General features: G+C 33.2%; 1 pseudogene; it reads left to right on the top strand.

Annotated features, from left to right (window-relative positions):
• Positions 1-15436, top strand: part of LOC124371832 — a 41388-nt pseudogene extending 25952 nt beyond the window's left edge.
• Positions 15437-18405: the final 2969 nt, after the last annotated feature.

The raw sequence follows: 18405 nt of genomic DNA, 5'->3' as shown, positions 1-18405 counted from the left end.
CAGGGCAGCATTTTATTACAGCAATGAAAAAGCTTGACCGGCGGCGAATTTGGAAGGCAGAGAAAGCTCAAGAAGATATAGAGAAAAAAATTAGACAGAAGAAAAACTTACTAAAAAGAAGTCTGGAGGATGAATATGAGGAGCAGGAAGGAGATCAGCCAGCCTATGCACCTGGAATGTACTGAAAAAGGTAATAAAGCAGTATTTTTTCCGTTTTTTGTGTTTTTCCGAAAGTTGCGGTTTTCAATACAAAAGTACATTTTTCTCAAAAACTACAAATGGTAGGAATATGAAATTTTTTTTGTATGTTTGTAGCACTGTTTTACATATGTGGAACCACTAAAAACATCACATTTCACTGAGTTCAATATTTATATACATACATATACACATATTTATATAGGTTTTTGACAAGCGTTAAAACAAAAATATATAACTTTTAGGGTATATGCCAAAAAAAATTTTTTTTTTGGTTCCACGTGTTCCCCTAGAAGCCCTCTTTAAATGAAAAAAAGAATTATGAAGATACCTCAAGTAGTTCTTGAGATAAGTGTACCTATGTTAACATTACGAAGATAGGGCGAAGTGCTCCCCTTAAATGGAAATCTGATACCCAGCAATAGGTGGCTTTGGTAATCATATGTTGTTTATCTCATGTTACAGACTGTTGGATACCCAAGAGGTGATTCTAGGAGAGGAACTGGTTAACAAGAGTTACTGTTCCCGAATCTTGGCAACTGTTGAGAAAAACACTCAGCTAAAAGAAAGGATCACAGGCTTGGGCACAACTGCCTTGGTGGGTAAAGTTACACTGATCAAAAATTTTGTAATGTTTATTTCTTTGTTCAATTTTTGTTATTAGGGAGTCAAATGGTTGGTTAATTAAAAAAAATTTCAATTTTTAGGTTTCAAAAACAATACAATCCCTATATTATTAAATGAGAGATATAATTAAGATTCATGATTCCATGAGAAGAACTCATCAAATGTGTAGTATGCGTGGTCTCTGCAGCCAACACTGTAGGTTTCTCTTTGTAGATCCTGGGATGTCTTTCAGATGATGTGGTAGTTTAGATTTGACAAACTGAGGAAGGCTGACATTTCGAGTTCCTCCTTTGATGAGGCACTAACTCTCAAAGTGGCATCATCAACATACAAACACAACTTTTCTAACTCTGGAATACCTTTAAGGTAGCAGAGGAACAACAGAGGTCCCAATATTGATCCTTGGGGCACCCTAAAGAATGCTTTTTCTAGAGTTGAGGTATATTTAATTGTAAAATTATTTTTTTTATTTATGTGTTCAATACTGCTGTCTATTTTGTATGTATGATTTGAACCAATCATATTCCTTCCCTTGAATACTAAGCATAGTCAACTTATGTAGCAATCTTGTATGGCAGACACTGTCAAATGCCTTATGCAAGTCCATGAACACTCTTATCACCTTATCGACTCTATCAACATCTTTTGATCTCATCTTTAAAAACTAAGTTCCTAAATCTGGGATCAATACAAGTTGCCAAAGTTAGTGTTCTGTTTTCAAGATTGCATAATCGTTCTCGCATGCAACTCTGATACAACTTCATATTTCTATGCCTGTATTTGTCAAGGTTCTATGCGTGGACTTTAGGTGCTCAGTGGAAAACAGGTGATCGCTAATTTATATTTTATCTATACCTGGTACGTTGTTGTTGTACATAAATAGATTCTCTATACATGTAAATACATCCATACATGTTTACGTACATGGAACATATTGTGGAAGCTCATCTTATAATCTACCATTTCCATTATTTAAAAAGAGAAGGTAGAGGTTATGACTTGTAATTTTAAATGTATATTTATCTCCCTAAATCTCTGCAAATTACTTTGAAGTAGCATGGTATTCTTAGGCTTGCTCCCCCTCAAAGTATAATTTAATTAAGTAGAGTTCAGATGAAAGTATTCAATGAAGTATTAGATGGACCGACTTTGTGTATCGGCGAAAACATTGTCATGAACCGAAAGTTCGTCCATTGCAAACCTCGGACCTGTAATGATGGACTGTAGTCTGTCCCACGGTAGAGCTGTTTATTTGTATGTTGTATTTATTTTTTATCTTTGCTTTTTCCCGTATTGGATACATGTATGGTTTTGAGTGGCCACTCTGTTAAATTTGCATTGACCATACAGCTAACTTTATTTTGTTGTCACTTAAATTTTTTACCCTGATTAATCCTTAACATGGTTGTTTCACCCCCAGAGAATCGGGAATTGACTGTATGAGATACTGGAGAAGAGAATCAAAGTTGGTATCACAGTGTAGTAGGAGTTGCTGGTTGCCAACTTTAGAATACTCCACCATTAGCTCCACATCTTGAGATGAGGGAACGTTCTTGGAATTATATGGTAGATAGGCTGATTCTTTTATCATGCTCCGTTCTCCACCGTAAAACAACTCCTAAACAACCAATATACATACTAGAAAGTTTGAATCAGGAGATAACGAGGTCCGAGCTACACCCAAGGGCTGGTGGCTAGCTCTGTGCTCCCAGCTAGACCTATACTTCCAGGTACAAAGTATTAACATATATTGAGAAGTAAATAAGAAAGAAAGAAAAGAAAAAAAATAAGAAAGTCTTAGTTATCTAGTTACAAGATTTTTAATCCTCTCGTACTTTAGAGAGATAAACATTTTCTTAGTTTAGTTCTAATGAAAGTCACGTTTTGTTATACAGTTTTTGTTGAATTAATTTGGAATGTTCCATGATGTTAAGTTTGTTTTACAAGAAATAAAAATTCCTAGTTTAACCTCTCCTTCTAGAGTGACAATTTTAAAAAGTCTTCTTGTTTCTAAAGATCTGAACTAATAAATGGGCAACTCCTGAAATCATTAGGTGTTCAATGAAATACGACAAATTATGTTTCTCACTGTCATTACAATTTTCTCTTACAAAAGTTTCTCTATTTTTCAGGCTCTAACACTGGAGAACAACGAGAAGCCTGGAGAGATCCTAGTGGTTGGAAATACTCACTTCTACTTCCACCCTGATGCTGATCACATTCGACTACTACAGGGAGGCATACTAATCGCATTTCTGTCAGATATTGTTGACAGCATTAAAGCTAAAGTAAGTTGTGCTATAGTCTACCTGTGAATCAAAACCATGGTTTCTTCAAGGTGAAATGAAAATGCACACAACAAATAAGGCACAAAGTTAATAGTCGAGTGTGGTTTTAAAGGTTTTTTTGTACTTTCACCTAGTGTAGTAAAATGTACCTAATGCATTTACTGCCTAAGTCTCTTCCACATCTATAACTGTATATGCAGACGTTCAGCTGACTGTCTACCGACACAGTTTCTGATACATATATACTTCTTGTTTTGTATCCACACTAGCCAGCTAATGTTTGTCGAAATAGTACCAGTGACTGTGTACTGCTTACAAAAAGTGAATCATACCCAAACCATCCAGTTTGTTTTAGATGAAATTTTACTTTTTGGAATACAGTAGAGTCCCGTTAATCCGACCTAATTGGGACCGAGCCCTATTCGGATTATGTGATTGTTCGGATTAGCCAGAATTACAGAAAAATACGGTTTTAAACTTGAGAATGGGTCTATTTTGTTATAGAATTATCAAAATTTTTTATTAAAATATGTTTTCTGACTGTTGCATTGTATTTCTTGACAAATAAACGTGTTTGCGAATACTAAGCACGTTTACCGTATTTAGTGTGAGAGTTCTATTATTAAGCAATGTGAGCGTACTGGATATTGTACGGGTCCACGCGCTACGGGACGACGAGAACCTGGGTGATAAGGAGAGTTGGTGCCACAGGCAGACGGTGCAGCAGCGCTTAACCATGCACTACGATACTTAGAGCAACAGGCTACTGCTACACCTGCCGATATCATGTTTATGACACGATGGTGAAACTATGCGTCATCCAATAGACTCTCTTCAATGCGACAGAAGACAATAACTGAATTTATGTCTTTTAACAATTAATATTGTACTCAATAATAATATCAGTACTGTACGTCCAATTTTTGTTTGATTTCACTTCTTAATACAGTAATTTAACTCATACTTAACCTATAAGTTTCAATTTGGTACTGTATTTAACTTCATTATTTTTGTACTGTACCGTACACAATTTGTCTTAATAAAATACTGTATGTCTATTTAATAAAAGTTTTCTTTGTTTATGTACGAAATGATGCACCCATTTTCATTTTTTAAGTAATTAGTTCCTATAACTGTTCATTATCGTTATAAATAATTCCTCCTGGACCTGTTCGGATTAACCGACGTTCGGATTACACGTGTTCGGATTAGCGGGACTCCACTGTATAATGATTTATGTTAACCCTTAGCGAGCCACAAATAAATAACCAAAACTACTCCTAAGAGCCATACAATTTAAAAATAAAAAAATTCCCACATACCAAAACCAATTTTTTTTTATAATTCTTATAACATAACAGGTAAAAAAAAACGACAAAATATTTTTTTTCACTCTATTGTTAATTTACAGCCAAAAAATGGTAAAATCATAATTTCACTGAAAAAATTTAATTTTGACATTCTATGTGTTCATATATAAAATTAACAATAGTTGAACACAATTATTGTTATATTTTACAAAAAAACAAGCATATAGTAATTTGTATTTAGAGAAAATATAAAGAATATAGTAAAAATTTATATATATACAAATTAAATAAAATCAATGAACTAAAAAAAAAACTTGACAATAAAGCCCTACATCACGATAATAATACATAAACTACACTGCAAATTGATTAAAAATATTGATTAACATCAAAATTGAAAAGATAAATACGCGGATCGAAAATGGAAGGGCGAATAAACATCTAACCTCACGGAAGGCTACAGGCAGACTGAGCGCGCATCAGTAGACGTCGTTGGCTCTGCGGGAGACTATGAACATCCGGCCGCCCACTATTTTGTCGATCGAACAAGAGCCGTGACCTTCAAAGTAGACACGAACGATTGTCTCTTGTTTATATAAACCTTGTTTGACAGTTTTTTACTAAGTTTGTTACCCAGAAATGCTTTTAAATAATATTAAAATAAAAAATTGATTTTGCGTCAGTGGACGTCGTTGGCTTTTAGCGCTAGTTTAGGCATGACGTCTAGTAACGTCGTTGGCTCGGTAAGGGTTAATGCATACACTGTTTTTAATGGCTTGATGTTTTGTCAGTTTCACTTAATCCTACTTTGAGACATTCTGATATGTTCCTGTAACAAGTCAGGTTTTTTATTTTGATTATTCTGCAGTACCTACATTTCATAATAGTGGATGATAATGCTATAATTTAATATTCAGTTTCGCTGTTAACACTGGATTCCAACATTGACATTTTTGAGTGCGCAGTTTACACAAAACCAAATACTTTTTTTGTAGTACAAAAATTAATTTACAGCTCCATTAGTGTCATTAGACAAAGAAAAATTATAAATTGTTTATTTTTCTCTCCCCCTCTCACCCTTGATGACAAAATTTAAAGAATATGCATGTTTTTATCCAAACATTTTTTTTAATTAAGATAATTTCATACATTATTTTTTATTTGAAAATAAGATTACCTTCTACAAACTGGAGATAAATTCACTTTAAATATTATTTTGGATAAAAAAGTTATATTTCTTTGTTTAAAGTGTGTTATTGATGATGGAAGGTTTGAAAGGATAATAGGATTTTGAATATTTGTCATCATTATATGTTACAACAGGTTTAACACAACATTGCGAGGATTGGAATCTATCCTCTTCATCAGGTTGGGGAAGGTATTAATACACACAAAAATAAAGAACAGAAAGAAAAAAGAAAAGGTTTGAAACATACCCAAAAGCTGCTTGGAGTCCAGTCCAGGTGTTGTCACTGCACAGAATGCAAGTCCCAGGCACAAGTCACGAGTACGAGAATCACACTCACACATCACACCAGCATGGGAGAGTATCTCACTTTTGCCCATGCTGGTGTGATTCTCATACTCGTGACTTGAGCTTGGGACTTGAGGATTATCTTCCCCTACCTGATTTAAGAGGATAGATAACAATCTTCGAAATGTGGTGTTATACCTTTTGTAACATATAACGATGGCAAATGTCCAAAGTCCTGGTATCCTTTCAAAGTTATAGTGTTTACAGTGCTGAAAATATGAGAAAGTTAAATTTTTAGGAAACAACAAAACATGAAACCATAACAACTAAAAATAATACAGATGCTATTTAACACTTTTATTACATTTAAGTACTTTAATACTTATTTCTGTTCTTTTTTGTGGTGTGGTCATACACAGAACATTGTAGATTTATTACATTTTATATGTAAAGATGCTACTAAGGAAACTGCACAGAATTCAAATGATCATGCAGTTTTACCTTTAATTCGTTGTGAAATTTTTGCTATTTTTCACAACACGGGTTGATTAAACTATTTTATTCTATCTCTCTACACATCTTTTATTATTTTTGTCATTGTCCTCCGAGTCTGATTTTAAGAGTCGATATCGTTCATATTCCAAACTTTTTAAATATGCCACTATTATTGTCCAATATGGAAGTCTACTTTATTTTTTCATACGGACCATTTTATTATTATTTTTTAAGAATAAATTAATTTTAATATTAAATACTGTTTAGTATTTTATTCTTGACAATAGTTGAGGGAACAGTACAGCAAAAAACTAGACATTGTAAATTGTTTTTAATGTTCTATTATTTATATATGTAAAAATAATGCTTAAACAGTTTTATGGTCATATGTTTATTAAAACCATATTTTATTGGGGGTTTAACCCTTTCAGGGCCAGGACCAAATATGAGATGTTGCAAAATTTTTTCACATATCATATCCCTTGTGACTAGTCAAAAGTGCCAGGCTAAAATTGGCGATTTTGCAGTCTCTTAGATTAAAATTTATAACTTTTCATAAAAATTAGAAAATGACCTAAAAGTTGCACCAAATTACTCGTATAGATGTTATACTATCAACAACAAAATATATAGATGTAGTTTTAAGTAATTTAAAATTTAAAAAAAAAAATGTTTTAATAGATTACATAAAGAAATTTTAATTTTTTAATTTTTTTTTTGTAAATAACTAAAAAAGGAAAAATAATGTTAATGTGGGAAGCTATTTTGTTATATTTTACATTTAGAAAGGAACAACCATACAACATTTTGTGTTATTTCTCTCATAAATAAATTTTTTATGACACATTTTGTATAAATACACATAATTGTACTTCGCAACATTTTATAAGTGTTAAAGCAACTGACTCTTACACTGCAAAAAACTTAAAGTAAATATTCACATTATGGATGTACCGGTAAACAGATGATTGTATGATCCATAAACAGTTTCAATACAGTTAAAAACACTATTTACCAAGAAATATTTACACAGTTTTATTTGAAATTTATTTACACTTTTTCTATTTACAAATATGCTACTTACAATTTCACTACAATTTCCGTGAGATCGCAAATTAACACTTTATGGCTAGGAGAGATTGAGGTATACATATAAGAGAAGTGGTTTATTTTATAAATGAATGGATTATTCCAAGTTGTCTTGTTTGCCACACAAAGCACAGTACAAGAACATGAATATTTCCTCCTCCCAAACTGTCACAGGGTCAAAACTGTATGTAGGCAAATAAACAAGGGGGAGTACAAAATAAAGTGCACAGAAATCATTCATCAGACATTGAGGGCAAGAATAGACAATTGCATGGTACACTTGAAGTGGTACAAGGAAGACAGGGTCCACACCTTGGAGTAATCGCACTTAAATAAATGTTTTAAAGACTTTTGGGGGGAGTATAACAGCACCATGTGCTTGGCCTCAAAACAAGCAACTCTCTCTGAGATGACGTCATGCACGATTCATAACCAAGAATCAGCCGGGTGACTCCATGCCAAGATCATGCAATGTCAATTGCGTCCGAGAGCAGTATCTTACATTGCTTTGATCAATTGGGAGCTATCACCTAAACAACAATCTGTTTTCTTTGCAGGCAGCCATTGCAGCCCATTTATTGATATTTATAAACAGAATCCCTAACTGACTTACAACCGTGAAACCGTTATTAAGCTATGTATTTTGTTCACTGTGATAAATCTTTAACAAGCCATGAAAATCTTTACAACTTGTAAAGACTGAAGAAAGATCAAACAGATTTATGTTGTAAAAAGTATAATATGGAATTTTTCATTACAAATGCTCTGAATTCAATTATGATTTACTGTTGTGATTTTAGAATCCAGGAAAGAATGTGTCACTTTTGTGCTGTGGAGATTTCAATAGTGTTCCTGAATGTGGCATCTACAAACTTATGACAGACAATCATGTTCCAGCTGACTTTGTTGACTGGAGAAGTAGTAAGTTGATTTATTTAAATAAGTTCTAAAGGTGAACATACAATTCATATTTTATGGGATTAAAAAGTAAAAGGAATTTTGAAAATGTTGATTCCCTCTTAGTTCTTAATGTAATTGCCTCTTTCAGAGTATTTGTACTGCCTAAAGGTTCATGGTAAGGTCCTGTTAATAGATTTCTTCAAAAATATTGTTTTACTTGAATCCTTCAAACACCATAGATAGATAATATCCTAATGGTAAACTTTGACATAAATGTCAATTTCGATTATATCCTAAATAACAATATCAATAGAAAACATTTAAATGATATAACGGCATAACAACATTTAAATTGTGCCATCAATATCAATATTGTAATACAACAATTTATAAATTTACAGGATGCGTTTTGTACTAATATCGTAATATTAAAACATAAATCAAATTAAATACAACTGATTATAACCTTGGAGATATCGTAACATGTTAACTTAAAAATAAAAATAATAAAATATATTTTCATTAAGTTAGGTTTTATAACAATGTTCAAACAATGAAAGTTCCAGTGAGCTAGGGAGGGTAGCTCAAGAGTGCGTTGAAGTAAAATATTGTCACTGACTTTTAACTGAAGCCGGCGTGGTACAAAAAACACCAATCACGAGACGGTACCGTAATTAAATATTCCTTAAAAAAAAAACGAGAATCTAGGTATAATACTATATTTTGGACTTTGGAGTAGTTTTTTCTCTCTCGAACTTGTAGCCGTTCAACAGCTTACCGGTTACCACCTTGCATGCCGTGTCTGTAAGTAAAATTTACATTTTTTGTATTATAAAGTAGCTCTTTCATGCTAGATATCTATTTTAAATTTATTATGAGGTAAATTTACAAATAGTAATGTAACTTACCAATGATGATGTTTTATTTGCTATATTAATACAGATATAAGTTATGTTGATGTCCATCTGACCAGACCATGTTGTCGTGATTATAAGTTGATAAATGGCTAATACCGTCACGATTTAGTTTTAGGCGAGTTTCAGTCCAACTTTTAGTTCATCATTGAGTTCTTGAGTTCTAAAATGATTCTTCTTTGAGAATTACTTTGATTCAAATTTTCCCGTTGTAACTACAGCTGCAATGTCAAGCCGTGATGCTGACACCGCGGTGTGTGAGTTGACATCAATGTGAAGGGAAGTAATTTTAAGGTTTTATTAATTGATTAAGTTCATAGGCAAAATTCCAAAGAACATTAAAACCACAAGGCCCGCCTCCATGATATTATGTAAATTATTTATTAAACTCTATTTTGGCAGCAAAGTGGGAAGTCATATTTTCATTTTAACGTCTAAAAAATGGCGCTTGTAGGTTTTATTTGCCGTAATTTAACTTTGCAATATTAAGTATTCATTACTACGAACTCAAAGATCTCCAACCTCATGTGTTACATCCTTTTGATACAATGTTATATTTCGGTACAACAATCGATTGGTTTATTATTTTGTAAAAGTTTTTATTTTACCATTGAATATCTCTAAGACATGTTGTTTCTGTAGTATAATCTATGGTTTGAGTAAACAAACACGGAGCTGGTTGAAGTTCACGTCCTTTCTGTTTTGTTGTTATTACGGTGGTGTAGTTTGAACTTTGCGAACATGGCAGGATCTTGTAATAAGTTTGATTGTATTTTCTCAAGTAAGATCGACAGATTATTAGTTGAATCAGATGATTCTAGTGACGGTGGTGACAGTTTAAGTGAAGATGGGTTGGCTTTATGAACAACGAAAAAGGTGAGCAAAACCTGGACTGTGAAGAAGAGGTTAGACCAGATGTTTATTTGGGGTACGATGAAATCGACAAAATAATGAGAAAGTGGCTTGTTGAAAGGGAAATAGGTAGAGAGAGATTTGATAATGATGAAGTTAAGATACGAGACTTAGAGTATGTTGATGAAAGAGATGGACAGAAAGAAGAGGTTGCCCAGGGAGTTAGGCCTCGACTAGGGAATGCAGTTAGGATGGTAGTAGGAAGAGGTAGAGGTAAGGAAAGGGATAGATTGACAGCTGATAACCCTAAAAAAGAAGTAGGCCTAAAGAATTTTGGGAATGGAAAAAAGGAAGGCAATGACCCAAAAAATATCCCATACATTGATGAATCCTAGAACAGCTAGAAAGCTAGGAACAAATCCTATTCCACTTGAATATTATTCAGAATTCCTACATGAAGGTTTCTTTCATATGGACTTTCATATACTGACTGAAACCAATGATTAAACCCAAAAATGTTTGGCAGATATCAGAAGGAAAAAGAAATATGATTAACCGTGTAGCTAGGAATGAGCTAAAAGCTTACTTTGCCCTATACATGATAATAGGGCAGGTAAGAAAGCTCTCTGTTCAAATGTATTGGAGCACAAGAAAAATAACAGAGACAAAAAATCTTCTCAGAAGTAATGAAATACATTAGATTTAGATAAATTTCCTGAGATATGCATATCCCAAATGATGTATTCACAAATCCCAATGACAAATTCAGAAAAAATTAAGACCTGTGTTGTCTTATCTGGAAGCAAACTTTATGCTCATGTACAATATGGACAGAAATGTAGCCATTGATGAAAGTCTTGTAAAATTAGTTGTCCATAATGATATCGAAATGGCAGTCGTTAAACAAGTTGTCAGTGAGGGATGGCAAATAATAGTCCTATAGCAGTTTATTTTGTAAGGGTGTGCTGGTATTGTGATAATTGTCCTATGATAGCCAATTGCAATAGAGATTCTAGTTGTAGTATTAGCAGTGTATTCTCTTTTCATTAAAAAAAAAAAAAATTAATCTGCATCAGAAGTGTATTTTGAGCTATGTAGCTTTATTGCTGATAAAGAAAAGTTAATTCATATGGGTCATTCATTGTTAGTGAGCATCAATTATTTAAGTGGACTTTTCATAATAATTAATGAGCAAAGAAAGCCAATGATCTTGTGTTAAAAATTGAAATCATCAGTACTTCTGCATTGTATATTTGATGGAAGTGGTAAGGTATTAGAATTAAAGACTTTTTTATTAATTTATAAAATCATCAGTACTGTTTATGAGTTTTATATAGATAAAGAGGAATACTAGAGCCTGTCAATTATTTTTGCAACTTTACACCTTTTTCTAGAGGTGAAACATGATGGTCATGGTGTTTTTGTAGACGTGGTACATTTACGTCAAGAGATGTAAATGTATATAACCGTTCACTACTGTAGTTCATTTAATAATTTTGGGAAAGTTACTTTTCGGAAATCCCTCATAGAAGTGTGTCTTCAGAAGAGGATTCATCAGGAAACAATCTTAAAATAGTTGTGGATAACTTACAAGTAATAAATATTTATTTTTAAAATTAGAACCTGAGGAGGAGGTGAAGGAACTGAGCCTCAGCCAGCCGTACAAGATGCAGAGTGCCTGCGGGACACCTAAGTACACGAACTTCACTGTCGGGTTCGCAGATTGCCTAGATTACATCTACTACCAGACAGATCGACTCAAGGTTGAAGCTGTGAGTACACAGTCCTCATGTTAATCCTAATATGTAAATACCACATGAGAAATCCCACGTTGAGATTTTAACTTTTATTACAAACAAAGTTAGTGCTAGATGAATGACATTTTTTTTTTATTTAACATTTTACTATACAAATTACAGAGTTTTAACTTTTTACTAGTCTTTATTTGTGGTTTGTGTGAATCTTTATTTTTTTGATAAAACTTAACTTGCTCAAAGATGGTTCCAGTTATTTAAATGAAATATTTAGAAAATATTTTCATAAATTAAAAATGTTTCACTTGATTTCGGAGTACCCAAAACCAAAAGAACAAAATTGAAGTAAATTATGGTAGTGTTTGTGCACTGTGAAATTTGAACAAGTGAAGACTGTAATGCTAGGATGTGAGTGAGTGACTGTGAGTGGAGCTGCACATATGCTCTCAGTTCATATGCAGGCTACCATTACTGCACTCGGTCATCTGCATATGCACTATAAGCGCAGATGCTCCTCATGCACACCATCTGTCAATGGTCTGTAATTTATACAACAAATACTAGCATATGTAACTACCCTACTTTTTCTTTGAGTAATTAAAAACAAATTATGTGTTTTGTTTTGTAATTAAAATAATTAGTTTTATAGTGAAATCTGTCACATCCTGCATAAGTGTTCTCAGGATAGGCCGGAAATTGTTAAAGTCAGATAAGGAATTGTAATATAGACAGTATAGTTATTAATAGTAAGTGCACTACTTCTGTTGCGCTGTATTACTTTCTGAAGGCACTGTTTCTGAAAACATCAATATTATACTAGAACTGTTTTTCCATTACATTCGTAATAAATTTATGATACAGCAAATATTTATGCTGTTTTAAACTTTAAAACTAAGCTAACCATCAAATCTATGTTTAGCAACTTCAATTATTAAGTCAAACAAGGTAACATATAAGGTAGGATATAAATTCCTGATAGCCTGAAGTCCAGTTACGTGGTTCCTATCCACAAATCATCTACGCTGACTAATGTTCGTAACTATCGGCCCATTGTTATTCAGCCTGCCCTGGGCAAGATTTTTGAGTCTCTCGTACTTGATCGCATTAGTTTTGCCTTCAGGAGTACTCTTATTCATGAGCAGCACGGCTTCACACCTGGTAGGTCTACAGTCACCAATCTCGTTCTGTATCGAGACTACATTTTATCTTCTTTTCAAAACCACAGTCAAGTCGACAGTGTTTATATCGACTTCTCGAAGGCTTTTGACACGGTCAGTCATGCACATCTCTTGGCTAAGATGGAGGCTTATGGTGTTTTTGGGCAGCCTTCTTCAGTGGTTCCGTTCATATCTTTCAAATCGGTCCATGACTGTAAAATTTTCTGGTGCCACCTCCCGACCTTTTCTTGCTACCTCTGGCGTACCACAGGGTTCCCACTTGGGTCCCTTTTTATTCACTTTATTTATCAATGACATCATTGACTGTATCGATGTTGAATGTTTATTGTTTGCTGATGACATAAAAATATTCACATCCGTTTCAGCCCTGCAGGATTGCTTAAAACTTCAACGTTGCCTTCTTGGATTGGATGATTGGTGTGTGCAGAACAATCTTAAGTTGAACATTGCTAAATGCGCAGTCATCACCTTTCACCGTTCCTCTGCTCCTATACTGTTTGATTACATACTCAATAACTCTGCTCTCATTCGTAAAACTTCTATTAGAGATCTTGGAATCGTAATCTCCCACAGTCTTGGCCCTGAATCCCACATTGATTGCCATCACCACTAAAGCCTCTCGTAATCTGGGATTTCTGATCAGAACTTCAAGAAGCGGAACTGAGTGTTGCAGCTATGAAGTTTATCTTTACTGTTCTGGTGAGGTCAGTGCTTGAATATGGCAGCGTTGTCTGGTCGCCCTATCAGGTTGGTCATATCCAGCAGCTCCAAAGTGTCCAGGATCGCTTCTTGCGGGTGGTTGGAGTCAAATGTGGATTTGAATGCAGAACTGTGCCATTGGAGGATTTGGGGATTTCCTTGGGTTTGAACTCGCTTGTGAAGCGTAGACAACTTTTAGATGTGGTTTTTCTCCATAAACTAATTAACGGAGACGTGAATTGTCCAGAACTGCTCAGGCGGATCGACTTCCGAGTGCCTCATCAGACCAGGTCCCTTCACACTTTCTGCCGTCGTGTCTACTCAACCAATTATGTACATCACAGCACTATCCCGAGACTTCACAGACTTGGAAAACCTCGTCTCCTCCCAGCATGACTTTTTCAGTGATAGTGTTATGCACCTGAAAAAACATTTTCTTTTGTTGTAGACATTGACACCTGGCTCATAGTAATATGTGTATATATTTATTTCTTTCTATTTTTTCCTCTACTCTTTTCTACATGCATACATTTGATTCTTTTTTCCCCTTTTATTGTAATAAATTATTCCTATGTAGTATATGTGTAAGTGCAGATGGATGTATAATTGATTGTATAATTACTGTTACTATTTATTATTGTTGCTATGCTATTATTGTTATTTTCTATATAGTCTATTTTATATGTTTTTGTTATGTTGTAGCAATTTATTTTGGCATTGTTAATAATTTATAATGTGGATCATTTTCATTAGCTTATTGTTGGATATGAGAATATCTTATTGTTTTTTCCATGTAACTAATGGTGTTACCGTAAATAAATAAATAAATAAACAGCTGATAACATGATCAGCTAAACAACTTCATTTTGTTGGTTTTTTTGTTGTATCTTTTGTGTTATGTCTTTCATTGTATGTTTTTTAGATTTTGTGGTTTGTATATAAAATAAAAAAAATTCAAAAGGATATAAATAGAAGTTCATTATAGAAAAATTTAACTTTCAATAAGTAATATACAACATTTAAAATTATGATCTTAACTTATAGTAAAAATAAAAATAACTATCCCATCACTACAACATAGCCAAATGTTGATTTGAAAACTGACACAACAGTACTGATTTCACAATTTCACCAAGATCTCTCCCCTCTCCCACCCCCCTGCCAAACCAGCCAATGTATGGGTACACAATGTTTTATCATTTGTTACTAGGACAGGAATGAAAAATTTAATTTTTTAATATTAAATGCAAACTTTTGTCAAAATTGCTAAATTTGAAAAGCAATCTGCTGTCCATATTGTAGTGAACACCTACTGAAAATTTCATGTAAGTAATTGTGATTAGTTATCTTTGAGCTAGCTATCTAAATGTGTTCATAAATTCAACGCTTTAAACCCAATGTTCAATTACTAAAAATTGAACAAGAAGACAGGTGTCAACTGACTCATAAAATCTGGTACAAATAAAATCTTCTGACGTTGTACATGACGCAATGGAGGTTGATTTCTAATGAGATCAGTAATATTCTCATAGAGAATTGTAGTTGATGGATATTGAATTAACCTACATTTGTCTGTGCAGGTGGTTTCCTCTGCCATCCGAGGAGGAGTTACGACAACACACTGCCATTCCGCGAGTGTCGTATTTCCATCAGATCATGTAGCTCTTATCGCTGATTTATGTTGGCTACCCTGATAAAAAAATATATACGTTGTTATTTTTTTAACTGTTTAATCTTTTTTCCATATCTCACATCTTTTTGTATCTTTAACTGTAATTATTGTTTGATTTACTTCATATAAAGTAAGTTACTTTAACATTTTAGTTAATTTTGTATGTATGAAATTATGTTTTTACTGACTTTCTTATTGTTCTTGTCAGTAACATTTTATACACAGCTATTCAACATTATAAGCTACTCGTTTTGTGATATTTTGTTTATTTTTGTCTTGTCAATCATATTTGTCTCTTTTTTCATTGTTCCACTTAGCTGTTACAAACAATTATTGCTGTTGTGTTTTATTGACATAACCGGACTGTTTAAAATGAGTAATTTGTCTAGTAATTTTTTAAGTTTTTTTTTAAATAAACAAAGAGTAATTGAACTGCATGTCCAATTGAGATTCAACAATCTAGAATATTATTGTTAAAAGTAATGATGGGAAGATTAAAAAAAAAAAATTAAATTCAGATTCTTGATACCTACCAAAATTGTGGTCTTGACAATGATTCTTTGTTATTTCTTGTTAAGAAATAACATGATTCTGAAAAATACTATTACTATTTTCATTAGGGATGGGCCAATACAACAAATTTTTAATACTGATACCAAAATTGGTCTTGATTCCTAATTATATATAATAATAACTATTAGTAATAAATAATAAGTAAATAGAACTTAAGAATTTACATAGGGTAGAAGGATCATTCTTATCTTTCCTAGACTGGAAAGCTAACATTGCATACTTCAAACCACCTGATTTGCTCTAGATAAGATAACAAAGGTAGAGAATTACTATAGTTAATTAGTCTAGTTCAATTGTGGCCAGTTTGCACTATGCTAGACATATACAGAGTGAATAAAAAGTCAGGATCCCCCTCTGTTCTGTTTTAAAGTTTATATAAGGAGATATCCTTTAGATAGTGGTGGAATTTGGAAATAAAGTTTCATTTGGTGTTTTTGAAAACTTGTGTCCCCAAAAAAATGCGGGATTTTGGAGGCAATTAAAACAAATTTAATGTAAGTTCCTTTCAAGAACCTCTCTTTCCCATACAAAATAATAGGTCGTCAAAGTTTTAATTAAAATTATTATTTTGATGGGAAAGATATAGCGATTTCTAGTTTTCACAATCCTTTAAGTTTTGATGCTCTTCAAAATGAGGGGTCACTTAAGAGGAGTTCACAATTGAAATTTCTGAGTTAACACCAAATTCCGCAGTTTTGGGGGACACAATTATTTTCAAAATCAACAAATGAAACTTCCTTCCCACATTCCACAACTACCCAAACTTAACAACTTAATTCCTTATACAAACTTTAAAACAAAATAGAGAGGGGGTCCCTGACTTTTTATTCACGCTGTATAAGAGTATGAAGAGATTCCAGGGGAGTATAATTAAGTATTCTGTCGACAGAGTCACAGAATATTCCATGGTAACAAGTTTTAGGTTAAAGACTACGACAATTTAGGCAACAGGATTTCTGGAAATTGCCATCGTCTATGTTATAAAAAATAAAACACTTCGTTTTGAAAATTTTGGATAATTTTATAGACCAAATGAACCTTTTTTTGCAAATTCTTTTTCAAAACAACAGCTCTTTCGTTATTATGAGTGATTTTAACATATATGTATTTAATGGAATAGGTATTAAAACAAGATGATTAGGGGATCTGATGAAAACTTACAACCTGCAATGGCCTGTGAACTCGCCAAGGGTGACAGCTACCACTGCCACCGTAATTGACAAACATTGTCACTAACATTTCATCTGTGGATGTATCATTCATTGTCACGGCTGTCTCTGACCATGATGTCTAGCTGGTTCCTCGAATGAACGTTGCACCAGCCACTCTCACGCCTCAGACTACTACCCGACCCGAGAATATTTCCATGTTATGCGTATTAAGGGCGAGACTTGGGATTGTCTGACCATTGTTTCGGAGCTGATAAAATGTTTGGAGCATTTAATAAAGGATTATTGTAGTAGGCTGCTATGTGGGTATTGCGTGTCCTCTTATAAAAATAGCTCAAACACAAAAAATCAAGTTGGATTACACCCAGAATATTAGTTTTAAGGTCTATGTTAAAAAAATATCAACAATGAGCATTTAAAAAAACTACAAAACATTTTCGACATTTTTTAAGGCGGCTATGGCTTATGAAGTAAATAACAAAATGAAATCGTCTAATAAATTCAAAATTGCTTGGAGTACTATCAACAAAGAAAGCAAAAATATAAAGTCTGTACTTTCTATAGAACTGACTGTAGAAGGAAATACTATCAAAGACTCCATTTTGGTTGCCGAAATATTGAATAATTTTGTTGTTTATTTAGTGGTGATGAGTGGCAGTGCTTCTGCTGCAGAGGGTCAAACGGCCCAGCAGCGTTGATGATGTTAACTGCTGTTACAGAAGGAGAAGTGGCTGCGAGGATTTGCAATAATGAAAGAGCTGCTGTTTTAAAAAAAGAATAGCTAAAGAAGGTAATTTGGTTTATCAATGTCTCTATTAGGAATCTATAGAGGCCGATCAAAATTCTTTTTGTTTTCTGTTCTTATTGATATGGAAGCAAATTCAAAATCTTCAAAATGATCATTCTAAATTATCTAAATCTTCTATCTGTTATATATATCTATTATATTCTAAATAATCTAATCTTCTAAATTACATTCTCTTTCATATTTAATTCCCTCCTTCACAAACAAAGCAACACCTTCACCTTTACATTGACTTCGAGCAAAATAATTACCCAAGCTTACTCAAGGAAAATAGTTTTACAGCCGAAATTGTTGAACGGTGTCATTATTAAAGTGATCTTCTGTAATAACTATCACTTGTGGCGTTACTTCATCAGCTAGAATTAAAAAAAAAACAGTTTTAATTGTAGTGGCCTGAGAGTTCTGATG

This window comes from Homalodisca vitripennis, unplaced genomic scaffold (assembly GCF_021130785.1).
Source record: "Homalodisca vitripennis isolate AUS2020 unplaced genomic scaffold, UT_GWSS_2.1 ScUCBcl_2096;HRSCAF=6505, whole genome shotgun sequence".
NCBI lineage: Eukaryota > Metazoa > Arthropoda > Insecta > Hemiptera > Cicadellidae > Homalodisca > Homalodisca vitripennis.
This window is presented reverse-complemented; position numbering and strand designations above follow the sequence as displayed.